Genomic DNA, 18,711 nt, shown 5'->3' on the forward strand with positions numbered 1-18,711 from the left:
TAAACTGTCTAAAATTACTGTCTCAATGACGCATCCCCATGCTCCCACAAAGCCATTTCACTAGGTTTTCCCCTCCACCAACCCATAAGATCATTTTCTTCTCCCTGACATGCTTTCTTGACTTCCAGGTTCCCAGGCTAGGGGTCGAATTGGAGCTAGAGCTGCCAGTCTACCCAACAGCCACAGCAATGCCAGATCCTAGCCGCGTCTTCAACCTACACCACAGCTCACGGCAATGCTGGATCCTTAACCCAGGGATTGAAACCACAACCTCATGGTTCCTAGTCTGATCCGTTTCCTCTGCACCGCGATGGGAACTCCAACACCCATTCTCTCGATCTTCTCCTACTTCACTGTCTGCTCCTTCACAGTCCTTTTTTGCTGATTCTGTTTAATATTGTACTTGTTTAGGTGTTTTATTGATGGACTCCTGATGTTTAGAGAAGTAATAACATTAAGACACATAATTCATAAGCTATTTTTATTACATTATATTTATTTTTTCTTTTTTTTACTTAAACAAAATTACTAATCATTATTATAATTAAGATTTTAATATTCCTTAGGTTCTATTAGCAGTGATAATCTTAAGTCAGGGGTCAGCAAACTACAGCCATGGTACTAATCTGTTTTATCTGTTTTACTAAATTTTTTTTTTTTTTTTTGTCTTTTCTAGGGCCGCACGCGTGGCATATGGAGTTTCCCAGGCTAGGGGTCTAATCGGATCTGTAGCCACCGGCCTACACCAGAGCCACAGCAACGCGGGATCCGAGCCACATCTGCAAACTATATCAAAGCTCACACCAACGCTGGATCCTTAACCCACTGAGTAAGGCCAGGGATCAAACCCACATCCTCATGGATACTAGTCAAGTTGGTTTCTGCTGAGCCGCAATGGGAACTCCTAATGCTGAATATCCTATGAATTAAATTTTTTTCCCATTTTTAGCTGTACCTGAAGCATATGGAAGTTCCCAGGCCAGGGATCAAATATGAGCCACATCTGCAACCTACCCAACAGCTGCAGCAACACCAAATCCTTAACCCATTGCTCCTGGCCAGGGATCAAACCAGCAATGCCCCAGAGACAAGCCAGATCATTAACCCACTGTGCCATGAAATAAATAGGGAATTCCATGAAATAAATTATTTTTAAAGTCAAATTTATAAAAGATAGGCGTCAGATCAAGGAGTTTTTTTTTTTTTTTTTTTACTTTTTAGGGACACAAGCCCCTGTGGCATATAGAGGTTCCCAGGCTAGGGGGCTAATCAGAGCTACAGCTCCTGGTGTCTGCGACCTACACCACAGGTCACAGCAACACCGGATCATTAACCCACTGAGCGAGGCCAGGAGTCAAACCCGCAACCTCATGGTTCCTAGTTGGATTCGTTTCTGCTGTGCCACGATGGGAACTCCCTCTTTTTTTCTTTCTTTTTTTTTTTTTTGATAAATGATTCATTAATGAATCATATTGGTTCTCTAAAATATTTATTCCAACCTAGGGAATTTTGTGTTAAATATCTGTTAAACTTCAAAAGGTGTTTAAAGGAGTTCCCAGGTAGCCTACCGGTGGCCAAGTGGTTAAGGACCAATCCGGCATTATCACTCTTGTGGCTCGGGTTCAGTCCCTGGCCTGGGAACTTTTGCAAAGAAAAAAAGTGACTAAATACATTATATGCTGAACCAAGAATTTTTTTTTTTTTTTTTGCTTTTTAGGGCCACATATGCAGCCTATGGAAGTTCCCAGGTTAGGGTTGAATTGGAGCTGTAGCTGCCGGCTTATGCCACAGCCACAGAAACTCGGGATCTGAGCCATGTCTGTGACCTACACCACCACTTATGGCAATGCCAGATCCTTAATCCACCAAGCGAGACCAGGGATCTAATCCGAATACTAGTCAGATTCCTTTCTACTGCACCACAACAGGAACTCCCTGAACTGAGAAATTGTAATATTTTGTTTTAATTTTTAAAAAATAATTATATGTGTGTTTCTTATGAATACAGTTTGTACACAAGATTGGGATTTGGGGGAATAGCTTATTTGATTGATTCCATGCAAAAATTTGGATTCCTGGGAGTTCCAGTTGTGGCTCAGCAGGTTTAAAACCCAACTAGTGGGAGTTCCTGTTGTGGCTCAATGGTTAACAAACCTAACAAAGATCCATGAGGACTCGGGTTCAATCCCTGGCCTTGCTCAGTACGTTAAGGATCCGGCGTTGCCGTGAGCTGTGGTGTAGGTCACAGATGTGGCTTGTATCCTGCATTGCTGTGGCTGTGGTGTAGGCTGGAAGCTGTAGCTCCAATTAGACCCCTAGCCTGGGAACTTCCATATGGGGTGGGTATGGCCCTAAAAAAAAGTCTCATTTTGGCAGTACTATTTGTATGCAATTAAACAGATGAGAATTACACTTATAAGTTTCTGCACAGCAAAGGAAACCCTAAACAAAAGGAAAACACAACCCACAGAATGGGAGAAAATCCTTGCAAATGAATCGACTGACAAGGGATTCATCTCCAAAATTTATAAACACCTTCTGCAGCTCCATACCAAAAAAACAAACAACTCCATCTAAAAATGAGCAGAAGATCTAAACAGACAATTCTCCACAGAAGACATACAGATGGCCGAAAAACACATGAAAAAAATGTTCAACATCACTCATTATTAGAGGAATGCACATCAAAACCACTATGAGGTACCACCGTGCACCAGCCAGAATGGCCATCACCAAAAAGTCTACAAACAATAAGTCCTGGAGAGGGTGTAGAGAAAAAGAAATCCTTGGTGGGATTGTAAATTGGTGCAACCACTGTGGAAAACAGTATGGAGATTCCTCGGAAAACTAAAAATAGAACTACCATTTGATCCAGCAATCCCACTCCTGGGCATCTATCCAGAGAAAACCATGACTCGCAAAGACACATGTACTCCGATGTTCATTGCAGCACTATTTTCAATAGCCAAGACATGGAAACAACCTAAATGTCCATCGACAGAGGAGTGGGTCAAAAAGAGGTGGTACATATCCACAATGGAATATTACTCAGCCATTAAAAGGAATGAAATACCAGCGTTTTTAGCAACATGGATGGACCTAGAAATTATCATGCTAAGTGAAGTCAGACAATGAGACAGCAACATCAAATGCTTTCACTGACATGTGGAATCTGAAAAAAGGACAAAATGAATTTTTTGCAGAACAGATACTGACTCGCAGACTTTGAAAAACTTATGGTTTCCAAAGGAGACAGTTCGGGGGGTGGGGGAAAGCGCTGGGATGGAAATCCTATAAAATTGGATTGTGATGATCATTGTACAACTATAAATGTAATAAATCCATTGAGTAATAAAAAAAATCAAGAAAGAATAACCAAAAAATAAAAAAATAAAAGTATGCTTAGCTTAAAAAAAATTAAACAGATGAGAAACAATATTCTTTTGGTATTTGTTTCTTTGGGTAAGCAAATTGTCTTAAAATCTGGTGCATAATAATAAAACATCAATAAAAATTGTCCTTCAGATAACCACAGGATTAGTGTTATGTCAGGATATAGTCTCAGAAATGAACACTAGATGGCACTAGATTGAAATTTCAGATAAGCTTAGTCAATGGCCCACTTTTTTCCCCCACTCCTGGCAAAACTGAAGCCAAGTCTTTTCAGAATGTCTTTCTTACCCAGAGGATCCTGCCTCCCCAGGGACCCCCCACCCCATTTGCCTCCATCAAGAGGGCAATTACTAACCTAGGAAAGAAAGCATCTGTAGAGGCTTCCCGAGAGAGAAGATTAAATTTTTAAAAAGAGAAACCACAACAAACTAACTTGCAAGCTTTTCCCTCTATCACATTTTACTTTTCTTTTAAAAGAATAAACACAGGAGTTCCCTCTGTGGCTCGGTGGGTTAAGAACCCGACTAGCATCTATGAGGATGCAGGTTCGATCACTGGCCTGACTGAGTGGGTTAAGGATCTGGTATTGCCGCAAGCTGCAGTGTAGGTTGCAGATCCAGATGGGATCATTAGTTGCTGTGGCTGTGGTATAGGCCAGTGGCTGCAGCTCTGACTTGACCTCTAGCCTGGGAACTTCCTTATGCCACAGGTGTGCTCCCTGCCACCACAAAAAAAAAAAGAATAAACACAAAGTGATTGCATCTTTGTGGTGATGGAGAGGGTGAAGCAAGAACAATCTTCCTGAATCAGTTCTAAAGAACTCATTATGTTGTTATGTTATGAAGTTTTTGTTTGTTCTTTTTTTTTTTTTTTTTTTTTTGTCTTTTGTCTTTTTTGTTGTTGTTGCTATTTCTTGGGCCGCTCCCTCGGCATATGGAGGTTCCCAGGCTAGGGGTTGAATCGGAGCTGTAGCCACTGGCCTACGCCAGAGCCACAGCAACGCGGGATCCGAGCCGCGTCTGCAACCTACACCACAGCTCACGGCAACGCCGGATCGTTAACCCACTGAGCAAGGGCAGGGACCGAACCCGCAACCTCATGGTTCCTAGTAGGATTCGTTAACCACTGCGCCACGACGGGAACTCCTGTTCTTTCTTTTAAAATCTTTCTACCCTCTGCCTATTTTTCTTTCATTCATGCCTTCAAGTATTTATCATGTTCTTACAGCGTACAACTTGATACTTATATCAGTCTGCTGCTGAGAGTGGGAGATTAGAAGATATTTGGGTAAGTTTGACTCTCTACTTTTCAGATCATTGAAGTTTCATAGAGAAGGGGGCTGGGGGGATGTGCTTGGACTGTGGGATGGAAATCAGGTTGTTTTGATCATTATACAACTACAGATGTGATAAATTCATTTGAGTAATTTAAATAAATAAATAAATAAATAAATAAATAAATAAAAGTTTCATAGAGGAAAGTGGACAGCGACATAAATAAGTTACAATTTCTGGAAAGCACACTTCCGTTGTTATTGTTGTTTTCTCCTGACTGCACCCACAGCATATGGAAACACCTATGCCAGGGATCAAACCCATGACACAGCACTAACCCAAGCCTCTGCAGTGACAATGCCAGGTCCTTAACCTATTGTACTACAAGAGAATTCCCGGCAGGCACATATTGGTATCACAGCACAAATGAAGTAATATCAAATGGCATTCTCTCTGTAATTAACAGATTTGTCGTTCTCTTTTGGAGATCTCTTATGCATATTCAAAAGTCTGAGGGTGGGAGAATAAAGCTTTTATAAAAAAGAGACCCAGAAGGCTTGCCTGCTGCTTCAACAATGTGAGGACACAGCAAGAAGGCATATAGCTACAAATCAGGCAACCCTGCTGGCACCTTAACCTTGGACTTCTCAACCTCCAGAACTATGAGAAATTAAGGTCTAATTTATAAGCTAGTCATCTGTGACATTTTGTAATGGCAGCTCAAATGGACTAAGACAATTAATAACTTTTTATTTCTGTAAATTGTACTGATTTTTTTTCCTTTTTGGCTGCCCCATGGCATATGGAGTTCCCCAGGCCAAGGATCCGATCCAAACCCCAGCTGCAGCAATGTGGGATTTTTTTTTTTTTTTTTTTGTCTTTTTTCCATTTCTTGGGCCACTCCCATGGCATATGGAGGTTCCCAGGCTAGGGGTCTAATCGGCACTGTAGCTGCCAGGCTACGCCAGAGCCACAACAACGCAGGATCCGAGCTGCGTCTGCAACCTACACCACAGCTCACGGCAACACCAGATCGTTAACCCACTGATAAAGGGCAGGTATCGAACACGCAACCTCATGGTTCCTAGTAGGATTCGTTAACCACTGAGCCACGATGGGAACTCCAATGTGGGATCTTTAACTCACTATGCTGGAGGTGGTGATTGAACCTGCAGATGCCACTGATCCCATTGCACCACAGCAGGAATTCCTGTACTAATTTCTTATCTTTATCCTCAGAAACTTATAACATTTTCCAGATTTCTTCATTACTTCTTTCTCAAAGTCCATTCTAAATTAAATTTCCTCTGCCTTTTGCCTACTTTCTTAGATCCCTGATTTATTTTCAAGCATGGCCTTCTTAATGATGGATTTTGTTTTTACCATGAGTTGTATTCTTAAGGTTTTTCAGTTGATCAAGTATCAAGCTATATAGTTAAATTAAACACTTGCTTGTTGCTGAAGAAATTTAGCTCTATTTTTGGATTTTCCATAATAAGGCTTCCGAAAGTACTCAATTTTATCATTTTATTGTTTTAAATATATCTTTATAAATTTAATTTTTTAAAAAGAAAGAGGCAAAATGTGTTATTAAAAACAAATAACGGAGTTTCTGTTGTGGCTCAGCAGTTATGAACCTGACTAGTAGCCATGAGAATGCAGGTTCCAGCCCTGGCCTTGCTCGGTGGGTTAAGTATCCAGCGTTGCTGTGGCTTAAGTCACAGTCAAGGCTCAGATCCTGCATGGCTGTGGTTGTGGCATAGGCCAGCAGTTGCAGCTCCAATTCGACCCCTAGCCTGGGAACTTCCATGTGCCACATGTGCAGCCCTAAAAAAAATAAAAGTAAAAATAAAAAACAAATGAGGGAGTTCCTCTGGCTCTGTGGGTTTGAGGATCTGGTTTTGTCACTGCTGTGGCTCTAGTTGTAACTGTGGCGCGAGTTCAATCCCTGGCTGAGGAACTTCCGCATACCATGAGTGTGGCAAAAAAATAAAAACAAAAACCCACAATGAATAAAACAAATCAAAAGAAAAACAAGCAAGGATTTGCAATGGGTTCCAAGAAAACAAAATATAAATAGCTCTGGAGAGTTCCCATTGTGGCTCAGAGGTAATGAATCCAACTAGTATCCATGAGAATCTGGGTCCAATCCCTGGCCTTGTTCAGTGGGTTAAGGACCCAGTGTTGCTGTGAGCTGTGGTATAGGTTACAGACGAGACTTGGATCTGGCATTGCTGCAGTTGTGGTGTAGGCTGGCAGCTGTAGCTCTGATTTGACCACTAGCCTGGGAACTTCCATATGCTTCAGGGTTCATCCCTAGAAAAAAAAAGGCTAAATTACAGTTAGCAGTTTGACACTTGTCTATTGACACTTCAAATGCATATAATTTGTGGAGTTCCTGTCGTGGTGCAGTGGTTAACGCATCCGACTAGAAACCACGAGGTTGTGGGTTCGATCCCTGGCCTTGCTCAGTGGGTTAAGGATCCGGCATTGGTGTGAGCTGTGGTGTAGGTTGCAGACGCGGTTCGGATCCCATGTTGCTGTGGCTGTGGTGTAGGCCAGTGGCTACAGCTCCAATTCGACCCCTAGCATGGAAACCTCCATATGCCGCAGGAGCAGCCCTAGAAAAGCCAAAAAAAGACAAAATAAATAAGTAAATAAATAAATAAATATAAAAATGTCAATTCTCTTCTATTTGATCTATGGATTAAATGCAGTGCCAAGAAAAATCCAAGCAATTATTTGTGTAAAAAAAAAATCAAATGCATATAATTTTTTACATAGACTAACTTGTATAAATTTAGATCATTATAAACTAACTTCTAGAAATTTAGGTCATCATAAATTTGCACAATTACAAAAACAACTTTTCATTACAGCATCGTTCATAATAGGCAAAATATTGGAAAGATCCTGAATGCCAGTCAATAGGGACTGGTTAAAAAATTTATAGTATACCTGTATCATGGTATACTATAAAACCACACCAAAAACAAAAACAAAAAAACAAAAAAACTAAAAACCCACTACATAGAGTTCCCATTGTGGCTCAGCAGGTTAAGGACTTGACATTGTCTTTGTGAGGATAAGGGTTCAATCCCTGACCTCACTCAGTGGGTTAAGGCTCTGGCATTGCTGAAAGCTACAGTGTAGGCCACAGATGTGGCTCAGAAAAAAAAAAAAAGAATTATTTCCTGGGTCACCCAGGGCATCTGGGACCCCGACACACAGCCAAGAAGTCCCAAGGAAGACAGAAGTTGACATGGCCCCATTATGAATCGCAAAGACGTGCGCTCCCCTCTCTAGCACAGGCTCTCGCCAAAGCACAAAGCCGAATCCCTAGCAGCGCCGCGGGGCTGTGGAACCCTTCCTCCCACCCTCGGTATGATGATCACGCCACTCTCAACAGACGCAGGCAAAAACTTTTGTCCTAACTCCTCTGACGGCCAGTTTCTCCATCACCTTCTCCTCCAGAGCCCAAGAGGGACAGACGGCCAGGTGTGCGTCTCTGTACCTGTGAGAAAGAAACGGTGGAAGTGGAGTTTGAGTGATAACGCAGGAAGCAATCGTGTGCTGTGCATGCGGCAAAAAAACGGGACCAGGGCGGGAGCGGAGACAAAGACACACACCCCCGTGAGCTAGTACTCTCCAGCGCAAAAACGACACGCGACGCATCACGTGACAGCTGAGCCAGCCATCGGTCACGTGATCCTTCGGAAGCCCGGGATGTGGGGAGGAAGTAGTAGCACTTAGACCGTCTTGTGAGCCTCGAATTAGTCTCAGGCCCCAGATCTGGTTGCATTAAGTTTAGCAGTACCTAAACTGACACCATCCTCTGGCAACTCCTTGCTCGCAGGAAATAGAACCCCGCCTCTTTATAAATGGAAAAGATGTTTGAGCTGGCAGGAGAACGTGTACACAGGGCACCGCGGGGAGACACGCCCTACACCGACGCTCTAAAATCCGAGCGTAGCCACGCGTGTCCCAGAATGCAATAGGCTCCGTCGAGGTCCTGCAGGAAGTTGCCGCATGGCGACGTCAGAACACGGCTTCCGGAGGAGGGGGCGTCGGCCCTGAGGCGCTCTGTGTGGTCACGTGGTTTACTCCCCCGCCAGGCCCGGCCCGGCCCAATCTTAATGTGGGTTCTCCAGAGACCCGAGACCGCTTGCAGTCTGCTTCCGGCCATGGAGAGTCCTGGGGAGGTACCTATTTGTCCTTGTGCAGGGAAAATTGTTTAAAAACAAAATGAAGAAGTAGCTCAAAGTCTTCCTACAGAGAAGAGTCCAGGCCACCCAGGGTTCCTAAGCAAGATAAACCAAACGTTATGAGGAAAATATAATTCCCAATTTTTTCCACATTCTCCCTCTTTAAAAATGTTTTTAATTGAAGTATAGTTAATTCACAATGTAGTGTGAGTTTCAGTGTACAACAGGATTCAGTTATACCTGTAAATGTCTGTTTTTCACATTCCTTCCTATGATAGGTTATTAAAAGATATTGAATACAGTTCCCAGTAGGTCCTTGTTGTTTGTTTTATATATAGTAGTGCCAAATTTATCTCCCCCAATCTTCTTTGGTAAGCAAAACTTTGTTATAACCATAATTCCCATATTAATCAAATACTTGCAGAAAAATGGGGAAGGGAAGGCAAAAACAGGAAACACTTAAACTTTTTATGAGATGTAGTATAACCCTGATAGGAAAACCCAAGGACATCAAATTGAAGGAAAATAGTATGCCAGTTTTGCTCATGAATGTAGGTGCAAAAACTGGTAAGCAAAATATTAGCCAAATTTAGTTACATAGAATAACACCTTATAAGCAAATTCGGTGGTTTTAACATCACCAAAATTTAATTGATTAATTCTCCGTTAATTATTTTGCCAATTGTAGAATAAATGACTAAAACAATTATGATAAATGCTTATGGGAAACCAGTGATAGAAGGGAAATTAATCTGATAGAGTATCTGCAACAAGCCATTTACCAGACAGCCTTCTTAATGACGAAACGTTTAAAGCTATTTTTTCTTTACAATGTTCTGTAGACAAACCTGGGATCTTTGATCTGGCAGTGTTTTGCCCCAGCTTGGATTTTGCTGATTCCATATACATGGAGCATTTCAGCATGTTTCTCTGTCCTCTCTGTTTCCTTTTAATTGGAGCTTATTTTATTTCTTAAAACATAGTAGTCATAGTTGTTTTGTAATCAGTGTCATGATAATTCTAATGTCTGAATTATTTTCAAGTTTCTGCTGCCTGATGTTTCTGCTGTCTGTGTCCATGGTGTCTAGTTTCTTTGTGTCTTCATTTTTTTAAACCTGAAAATCAGTGAGGAAAAAGTATTTGTGGTTTCTTCCAAATAGGATTTTTGCTTGTTCCTGCTAGGTGCGTTGATGCCTTCTCAGCAACGAGTTTCCATGCATGGAGTTTCCTTAGGTCATTGCTAACTGAGGCTACAAATCTGAGCAAGAGCTGCCTGGTAGCCAAATCTACCCAAAGATGGGATTTTTTTTTTTTCTTTTCCTTTTTTTCTCTTACAGTCAATGTATTTAATTTATTTTTTTAACTTTTTTTTTTTTTTTTTTTGGTCTTTTTAGGGCTGCACTCACGGCATATGGAGGTTCCCAGGCTAGGGGTGGAAATCAAAGCTGCAGCTGCCAGCCTACGCCATAGCCGCAGCAACGCCAGATCCGAGCTGTGTCTGCAACCTACACCTAAACTCACGGCAATGCCAGATCCTTAACCCACTGAGCGAGGCCAGGGATCAAACCTGCATTCTTATGAATACTAGTCAGATTCGTTTCCACTGAGCTATGACAGGAACTCCCATTTTCTCTTATAGTCAATTTAAAAAACTTCTTTCCTGGAGTTCCCACTGTGGCACAGTGGGTTAAGAGTCTGACTGCAGCAGCTCTGGTCAGGTTGGAGGCATGAGTTTGATCCCCGGCCCAGTGTGCTGTTAAAACTCTATAGGCCGTGAGTGCAGCCCTAAAGGATCCAGCACTGCCACAGCTGCAGCTTAGATCACAAGCTGTGTGTGGCTCAAATTCAATCCCTGGCCTGGAAACTTCCATAGGCCATGAGCATGGCCATAAAAAATAAAGTTTAAGCAACCTTTCTAAAGGTCTAGGTACTGATTCACATTTCCTCTTAGGGTGTAGCCTGTGGAGTCACAGTTTAATATGAGGAGAATCACCTGGACCATTTCCTCTTTGTGCAGCCCTGGACCTTAGCTATTCACTCCATGCCCAGTGAGGCAACAACAACAACAACAGGTTAGATGTTCCCTGACTATAAAATGTCCTTAGAGGAAGAGTAGCTCTTGTATTCCTATACCTCATTTGCTTCTTTGTTTTTTGTTTCCCGTGGCACCCCTGGCCAGGGATCAGATCCCAGCCTCAGTTGTGACCTGTGCTGCAGTCAGGGCAACACAGGATCCTTTAACCCACTGTGTCTGAGTCCCTGTGCTCCCAAGATGCCCCTGATCCTGTTGCACCACAGTGGGAACTCTATTTGCTTCTTTGGGTTTCCCTCTTCTCTTAACTTTTGGTCTAATAGCTCCTTACCTTATTTCAGCAGTTTGGTGATTGGAGATTTTTTTTATAGTTTATCCAGTATCTTTAGTCATTATCTGTGGGCATATTAGCCAGAATAATCTAAATCATCATAACCTGAAATGGAAATTTGAGATTTCATTAATTTCCTTCAGTATCTTGCTTTTATAGCTCAAGATACCTTACTAAATGTTACATTGATGCATCATGCTTTTTTCTTGCCTGTGTGCTTTGTAGCCCATTGCCCCTTTTTCTTCTGGCATCAAATTTTGATATGGAGATTGCTAAAGCCAGCCTGATTATCCCTATCCTTTATAATTGAAATGCTCTTTTTGTATGAACAAACCGCTTTCTTCAGGGTCAGATTTGGAAAAAATTTACCCTAGTGAGAATCTTAGCTTTTGAGTACCCCTACTGTAAGATAGGTAGACAGATAGCTTCAAACTTCCAAAGAGCATTCAGGAAAGCAATTAAATTTCTTTTCTTCCATTTTTATATATTTTAGTGTTCACATACATAGATATATTACTGAAGATACAAATATGGATAATCATGGACATACATTATTTTTATTGGATGCCTACTATGAACTATTAACTATGCTATGCGCTTGATTTGTAGCTTTTTTTTTTTTTTTTTTTTTTTTTTTGTCTTTTTGCCATTTCTAGGGCCACTCCCGCGGCGTATGGAGGCTCCCAGGCTAGGGGTCGAATTGCCAGAACCACAACAACGCGGGATCCGAGCCGCATCTGCAACCTACACCACAGTTCACGGCAATGCCGGATCGTTAACCCACTGAGCAAGGGCAGGGACCGAACCTGCAACCTCATGGTTCCTAGTCGGATTCGTTAACCACTGCGCCACGACGGGAACTCCTGATTTGTAGCTTTGAACGTAAGAAATATGTCCTTGATCACATTCAACCCAAAGAGCTAGGTATTCAAAAATAACTGAATAGCAGTGAGCACATGCTGTGTAGCACAGGGAACTATATCCAGTCGCTTGTGATGGAACATGATGGAGGATAATGTGAGAAAAAGAATATATGACTGGGTCACTTTGCTGTACAGTAGAAATTGACAGAACACTGTAAATCAACTATAATGGAAAAAATAAAAATCATTAAAAAATAACCAAACAAATATTATTTAGAGTTGTGATAAACGTAGCTGTGACAAAGTACAGAGTGTTATGAGAGCACAAAACAAAACCTAACTTAGCTGAGAAGTTTATATAAGTTTCTGTGAATGAGCCGCAAATTAATTAGAGACTTCAAGGATAAGGAGGAATTGGTCAGGTGAAAAGTTGTGCAGTGAGTGAGCTTTGTGGGAAGAGGTCCTGAGGTTGAACAAAGCTTGATGACTTCTAGGAACTGAAAAAAAAACTTAATGCTATGGCAGCGTTTCAAACAAAGAGGAGAGTTGTCAGGATGAGTCTGGAGAGAAAGTCAAAGCCCAGGTCACACAGGACAACATCAAAGAATTGTGACTTCATCCTGATAGTCAAGAGAATTATTAGAAGTTTTTTAAGCCAGAAAGAGATTTGTTGTTGTTGTTGCACCTGTGGCATGTAGCAGTTCCAGGGCCAGGGACTGAACCTGTGCCACAGCAGTAACTAGAGCCACAGCAGTGACAATATCTGATCCTTTACCGCTAGGCTACCAGAGAAACCGCCCCCCCCCCAAACCAGAGATATTTTATCATATTTTTGTTTTTATAATACAGTATTATTCTAGGAGTTCCCGTCATGGCTCAGTGGAAACAAATCTGACAAGTATCCGTAAGGACGTAAGATCAATCCCTGGCCTTGCCCAGTGAGTTAAGGATCTGACGTTGCCATGAGCTATGGCATAGGTCACAGAAGCTGCTCGGATCTGGCGTTACTTTGGCTGTGGCGGAGGCCAATAGCTGTAGCAGCTCCGATTCGACCCCTAGTCTGGGAACCTCCATATGCCATGAGTGCAGCCCTAAAAAGACAAAAACAAAACAAAACAAAGCTACAGTATTATTCTAGCTGTAAATGAGGGATGGGTATGGACACGAGTAGAAATAAAAGCTCCAGTTAGGAGATGCTTGTAAGAGTCCAAGAAAAGATGAAGGCATTTTGAACTACTATGTTGATAGTAAAGATATAAGGAAGTCTTTCACAAAATATTTAGCAGGAAGGATCCTTGGGTTATGGGGATGTATTAGATATGATGAGATTTTTTGAGGGAATCTAGATTCCTCTCACTTTTCCCAGGAAAACAAAAATTTAAATTCTCCCTCTGGAATAAGGCTTTACTATTCAGAAAGTGGTAAACATTGAAAGTTGGGCCAATACAAAACTTGATAGAGACAAACATGGAGAGTCAGAGAAGGATAGAGGGAAATGCCTATAAAAGGAACTAAGTGAAAGCTGTTTAGGAGTTCCTGCTGTAGCGCAGCAGAAACGAATCCAACTAAGAACCATGAGGTTGCAGGTTTGATTCCTGGCCTCGCTTAGTGGGTTAAGGATCCAGCGGCTCAGATCAGGCGTTGCTGTGGCTGTGGTGTAGGCTCAGCTCTGATTTGATCCATAGCCTGGGAACCTCTATATGCTGCAGGTGTAGCCCTAAAAAGCAAAAAAAAAAAAAAAATCCTAATGACTCTGAGAGAGAAGCATTATTGATTTTTCCAGATTAAAGATGAAGAGGAGTTCCCTGGTGGCCTAGCAGGTTAAGGATCTGGCATTTTCACTGCTGTGAGTTGGGCCACTACTATGGCATGAGTGTGATCCCTGGCCCAGGAATCTCTGCATACCAAGGGCGTGGAAGATAGATAGATAGATAGATAGATAGATAGATAGATAGATAGATAAATAGATAGATAGATAGAGAAAATGTGAAACAGGATCAAAGAGTTGAAGGGACTGGCCCAAGTTCACAGTTTTTGTAATTGGCAAATCTGTGGTTCTATCTCTGATCCACCCACTCCAGACCTCATGGGGTACTATGTTTCTGGTTTAGACTCTCTGATTTACCTCAGATTTTTTTTTTTCTTTTTAGAGCCGCACCCACAGCATGTGGAGGTTCCCAGGCTAAGGATCCAATCGGAGTTACAGCTGCCAGCCACAGCCACAGCCACAGCAATGGGGGATCCAAGCCAAGTCTGTGATTTACACCACAGCTCACGGCAACACCAGATCCTTAACCCACTGAGTGAGGCCAGGGATCGAACCCACAACCTCATGGTTCCTAGTTGGATTCGTTTCTGCTGTGCCATGATGGGAACTCCTGATTTACCTCAGATTCTTAACTTCTGCCTGTTTTTGTAAGACCAGTCTAGAAATAATATTTGGTTTCTTTTTTTTTTTTTTTCCCTTTCTTAGGTCACCAAGTACAGCAGCTTGATGTAGGATCTCAGTTCCGAGACCAGGAATTGAACCCAGGTGCCGTGGTGAAAGCACCGAGTCCTAACCACTAGATCACCAGGGAACTACCTCTAATGGTTTTCTTTATGTAAGCATTTAGTTTGTCATTCTTAACCCTGGACTGCACCCTGGTTTCTTCTAACTTTGCAGTAATGGCACACAGGAAAGGCCAGAGCCCTGCCTCTGAGAAAGCAATTTTTGTCAACTTTATTTCCAGCACTAAGGACAGGAGGATTAATTCTCAGGCAGCTTTGCTGCTTAGTCTGATTTATTATTTGTAATTTTCCTAATTATTTGGCTACACATCTTGCTTTAAGAGTCTTGATTCAATCCATCTTCTGTTTTCACTGCTTATTTTCCTTTTAATGTTAACATAGAGAAATATGTTAGGTTTAGTTCCCGTCATGGCTCAGTGGTTAACGACTCTGACTGGGAACCATGAGGTTGCAGGTTTGATCCCTGGCCTTGCTTAGTGGGTTAAGGATCTGGTGTTGCCGTGAGCTGTGGTGTAGGTCGCAGATGCGGCTCTGATCTGGCGTTGCTGTGGCTCTGGCGTAGGCCAGTGGCTACAGCTCCAACTCTACCCCTAGCCTGGGAACCTCCGTATGCCGCGGGAGCGGCCCAAGAAATGGCAAAAAGACAAAAAATTAAAAAAAATAAAAAAGAAAGAAATATGTTAGCTTTAGGAATGCCATTGTTTACTCCTGCATTTTCTTTTTTCTTTTTTTTCTTTTTTTCCCTTTTAGGGGCGCATCCAGAGGCATATGGAAGTTTTCCCACTCTAGGGGTGGAGCAATGCAGCGTCCAAGCCCAATCTGCAACCTACACTAGAGCTTCCAGCAACGCCGGATCCTTAACGAACGGAGCAGGGCCAAGGATTGAACCTCTATCCTCATGAATACTAATTGAGTTCATTTCTGCTGAGCCACAACAGGCACTTGCATTTTATTATATTGGTAAAAATCTGAAACAAACCAAATGTCCATATTTAATCTGGTTAAATATAACATGATTATCCATAAGATATAATTCAGTGAAGCCATTAAAAAATTATAGAATAATTCTGTCATGGAAAACTATTACCAAGTTATCTTAGTTTCTCTTTCTTTCGTTCTTTCTTCTTTCTTCCTTCCTTTCTTTCTTCCTTCCTTCCTTCCTTCCTTCCTTCTTTTCTTTCTTTCTTTCTTTCTTTCTTTCTTTCTTTCTTTCTTTCTTTCTTTCTTTCTTTCTTTCTTTCTGTCTTTCTTTCTGTCTTTCTTTCTTTTTTTCTTCTTTTGAGGGCCGTACCCATGGCATGTGGAAGTTCCCAGGGTAGGGGTTAAATTGGAGCCTCTCAAGTGATGGCCTATACCACAATGACAGCAATGCCAGATCCAAGCCATGTCTGTGACCTACACAGCAATGCTGGATCCTTAACTCCCAGAGCAAGGCCAGGGATCGAACCCACATCCTCATGGATACTAGTGGGGTTCATCACTTCTGAGCCACAGTGGGAACTCCTAATAAAGTTTTTTTTTTTTTTTTTGTCTTTTTGTCTTTTTAGGGCTGCACCCGCAGCATGTGGAGGTTCCCAGGCTAGGGATCCAATCGGAGCTGTAGCCACCAGCCACAGCCACAGCCACAGCAACTTGGGATCCAAGCCGAGTCTGTGACTTACACCACAGCTCACTGCAATGCCGGATCCTTAACCCCCAGAGCAAGGCCAGGAATCAGACCCACAACCTCATGGTTCTAGTCGGATTTGTTTCCACTGCGCCACGACGGGAACTCCTAGACATTTGAAAATCTTGATTCAGGTCTCAATGGTACAATTTATTTCTAGGATGTGAACGTGCAGAGGGTTTTGTTTTTCTTTAGTGCAGTGGTTCTCAAGCATGGACACCATAGAGACTATGAGACTATGAACCAGAGTTTGTGGACTGTTTCTGGGATTTCAAAAAGTTTTAACAAGCACTGGGGTACAGATTTAAAAGTGTAGAGTTTGAAGTTGATAAGACATTGGCACAAACCCTAATTCTTTTCTCAACGAGCTTTGAAAAAGAAAACAAGTTAAGTTGTCTGGGCCTCTATTTTCTTACCTTTAAAATGGGGACAGGGGAGTTCCTGTTACCATGAGCTGTGGTGTAGGTCACAGATTAGGCTTGGATCTGGCATTGCTGTCGCTGTGGTGTGTAGGCTGGCAGCTGTAACTCTGATTCGACCCCTAGCCTGAGAACCTCCATATGCTACAGGTGCAGCCCTAAAAAGACAAAAGCAAAAAATAAAATAAAATGGGGATAGGAGTCCCCTGGTGGCCTAGTAGTTAAGGATTTGCTATTGTCACTGATGTGGCTCCAGAACTTCGGCATGTTGTGGGAGGGGCCAAAATTAAAGTAAGGATGGTAGTATTAACTCAGGGTTGTGGGTGAACTGAATTAGAGTACTATTTAAAGAAGCTGATGTATGAAGTGTGCTCAAATAAACAGTTCTTTCCCTCTACAACAGAAACCACATGTATCAGCAATGACTATTCATAGGATAAAACCAAATCTGTCATTTCTTTGATTTTGGTTGTAATTGGGATCATTTCTGTTAGATTTTTAGGAAAATTTGCAGTTTCTTAATTACCACCTGTTAGTACCAAAAGCTCTGTTATGCTTTTGGTAACAAAAATTTCCTAAAACTTGGGATCCAATAACAAAACTATTTGAGTTCCCTCGTGGCTCAGCAGGTTAAGGAACTGGTGTTGTCAACTGCTGTGGATCCAGTTACTGCTGTGGCATGGGTTTGATTTCTGGCTGGGGAACTTCTGCATGCTGTCAGCGTAGCCTGCCTCCTCTGCTCAAAAAAAAAAAAACCCACAAAACAACCGAACAACAACAACAACAACAAATAGTATTATAATGGACTTTGCTGAGAGACCAGCATTAATTGGCTAGGATGCATCTAACTTTTTTGAAGTGAACACTAGAGGGCAGCATTCAGACAGGTTTTTTTTTTTTTTTTTTTTTTTTTTTTTTATGTCTTTTTGCCATTTCTAGAGCCGCTCCTGCGGCATTGCATATGGAGGTTCCCAGGCTAGGGGTTGAATTGGAGCTGTAGCCACCGGCCTATGCCAGAGCCACAACAATTTGGGATCCCAGCCACATCTGTGACCTACACCACAGCTCATGGCAACGCTGGATCCTTAACTCACTGAGCAAGGCCAGGGATTGAACCAGCAACCTCATAGTTCCTAGTCAGATTCGTTAACCACTGAGCCATGACAGGAACTCCCAGACAAGATTTTATGTATCAGACCAAATGGGCTACCTTTCCTTACCCACCCTTACCGCCTCCCTTAAAAAACTCCAAACCACAAGCCCACTAATCTTCCTGCTTGCCTTAGTTAGGGAGAGTATCTGACAATGCAGTTTGCCAGTAGCTAAACTAAAAGAAGTACACTTGGCTGGAGTTCCTATTGTAGTTCAGCAAGTTAAGAACCCAACTAGTATCTGTGAGGATGGGGTTTAAAGCCTGGCCTAATTCAGTGGTTTAAGGATCCCACACTGCCACAAGCTGCTGCACAGGTCATAGATGCAGCTCAGATCTGGTCTTGCTGTGGCATAGGCTGCCCTAAAAAGAGAAGAAAAAGAAAATTTTCAAAAAGAAGAGGTATACTGGAGTTCCCGTTGTGGTCAGTGGTTAACAAATCCAACTAGGAACCATGAGGTTGTGGGGTTCGATCCCTGGCCTTGTTCAGTGAGTTAAGGATCCGGCATTGCCATGAGCTGTGGTGTAGGTCACAGATGTGACTCAGATCCCGAGTTGTTGTGGCTCTGGCGTAGGCTGGTGGCTACAGCTCCGATTCAACCCCTAGCCTGGGAACCTCCATATGCCACGGGAGTGGCCCTAGAAATGGCAAAAAGACAAAAAATAAATAAATAAATAAATAAAAAGAAGAGGTATACTTTGGAGAGGGAAATAATAGAAAAGATTATTATAGTATTTACTTGTACTAGGTTCTAAGCACTTTTACATGTGGTAAAACAAAGAGTAAATAAACAGAGCTCAAACAAGTCCCTCCCCTCCCTCAACCTTTCTAGAGAAAGTAAACGAGAGGGATTGCCTCTTTATTAT

General features: G+C 42.2%; 1 long non-coding RNA gene across 1 annotated transcript in view; it reads right to left on the reverse strand.

Annotated features, from left to right (window-relative positions):
- Window positions 1-8,484: 8,484 nt before the first annotated feature.
- Window positions 8,485-18,711, reverse strand: part of LOC146407031 (uncharacterized) — a 40,369-nt gene continuing 30,142 nt past the window's right edge. The window contains exons 3-4 of the long non-coding RNA XR_014822323.1: window positions 11,236-11,340; window positions 8,485-9,987 (exon numbers count right to left, since the gene is read on the reverse strand). This is a non-coding gene — a long non-coding RNA (uncharacterized LOC146407031). The remainder of the gene's footprint in view (window positions 9,988-11,235; window positions 11,341-18,711) is intronic.

Source organism: Sus scrofa, chromosome 1, assembly GCF_054392235.1.
Source record: "Sus scrofa isolate SSC_HxYL_T2T_F1_AM1 chromosome 1, Sscrofa_HxYL_maternal_Yorkshire_Landrace_v2.0, whole genome shotgun sequence".
NCBI classification, from domain to species: Eukaryota; Metazoa; Chordata; class Mammalia; order Artiodactyla; family Suidae; genus Sus; species Sus scrofa.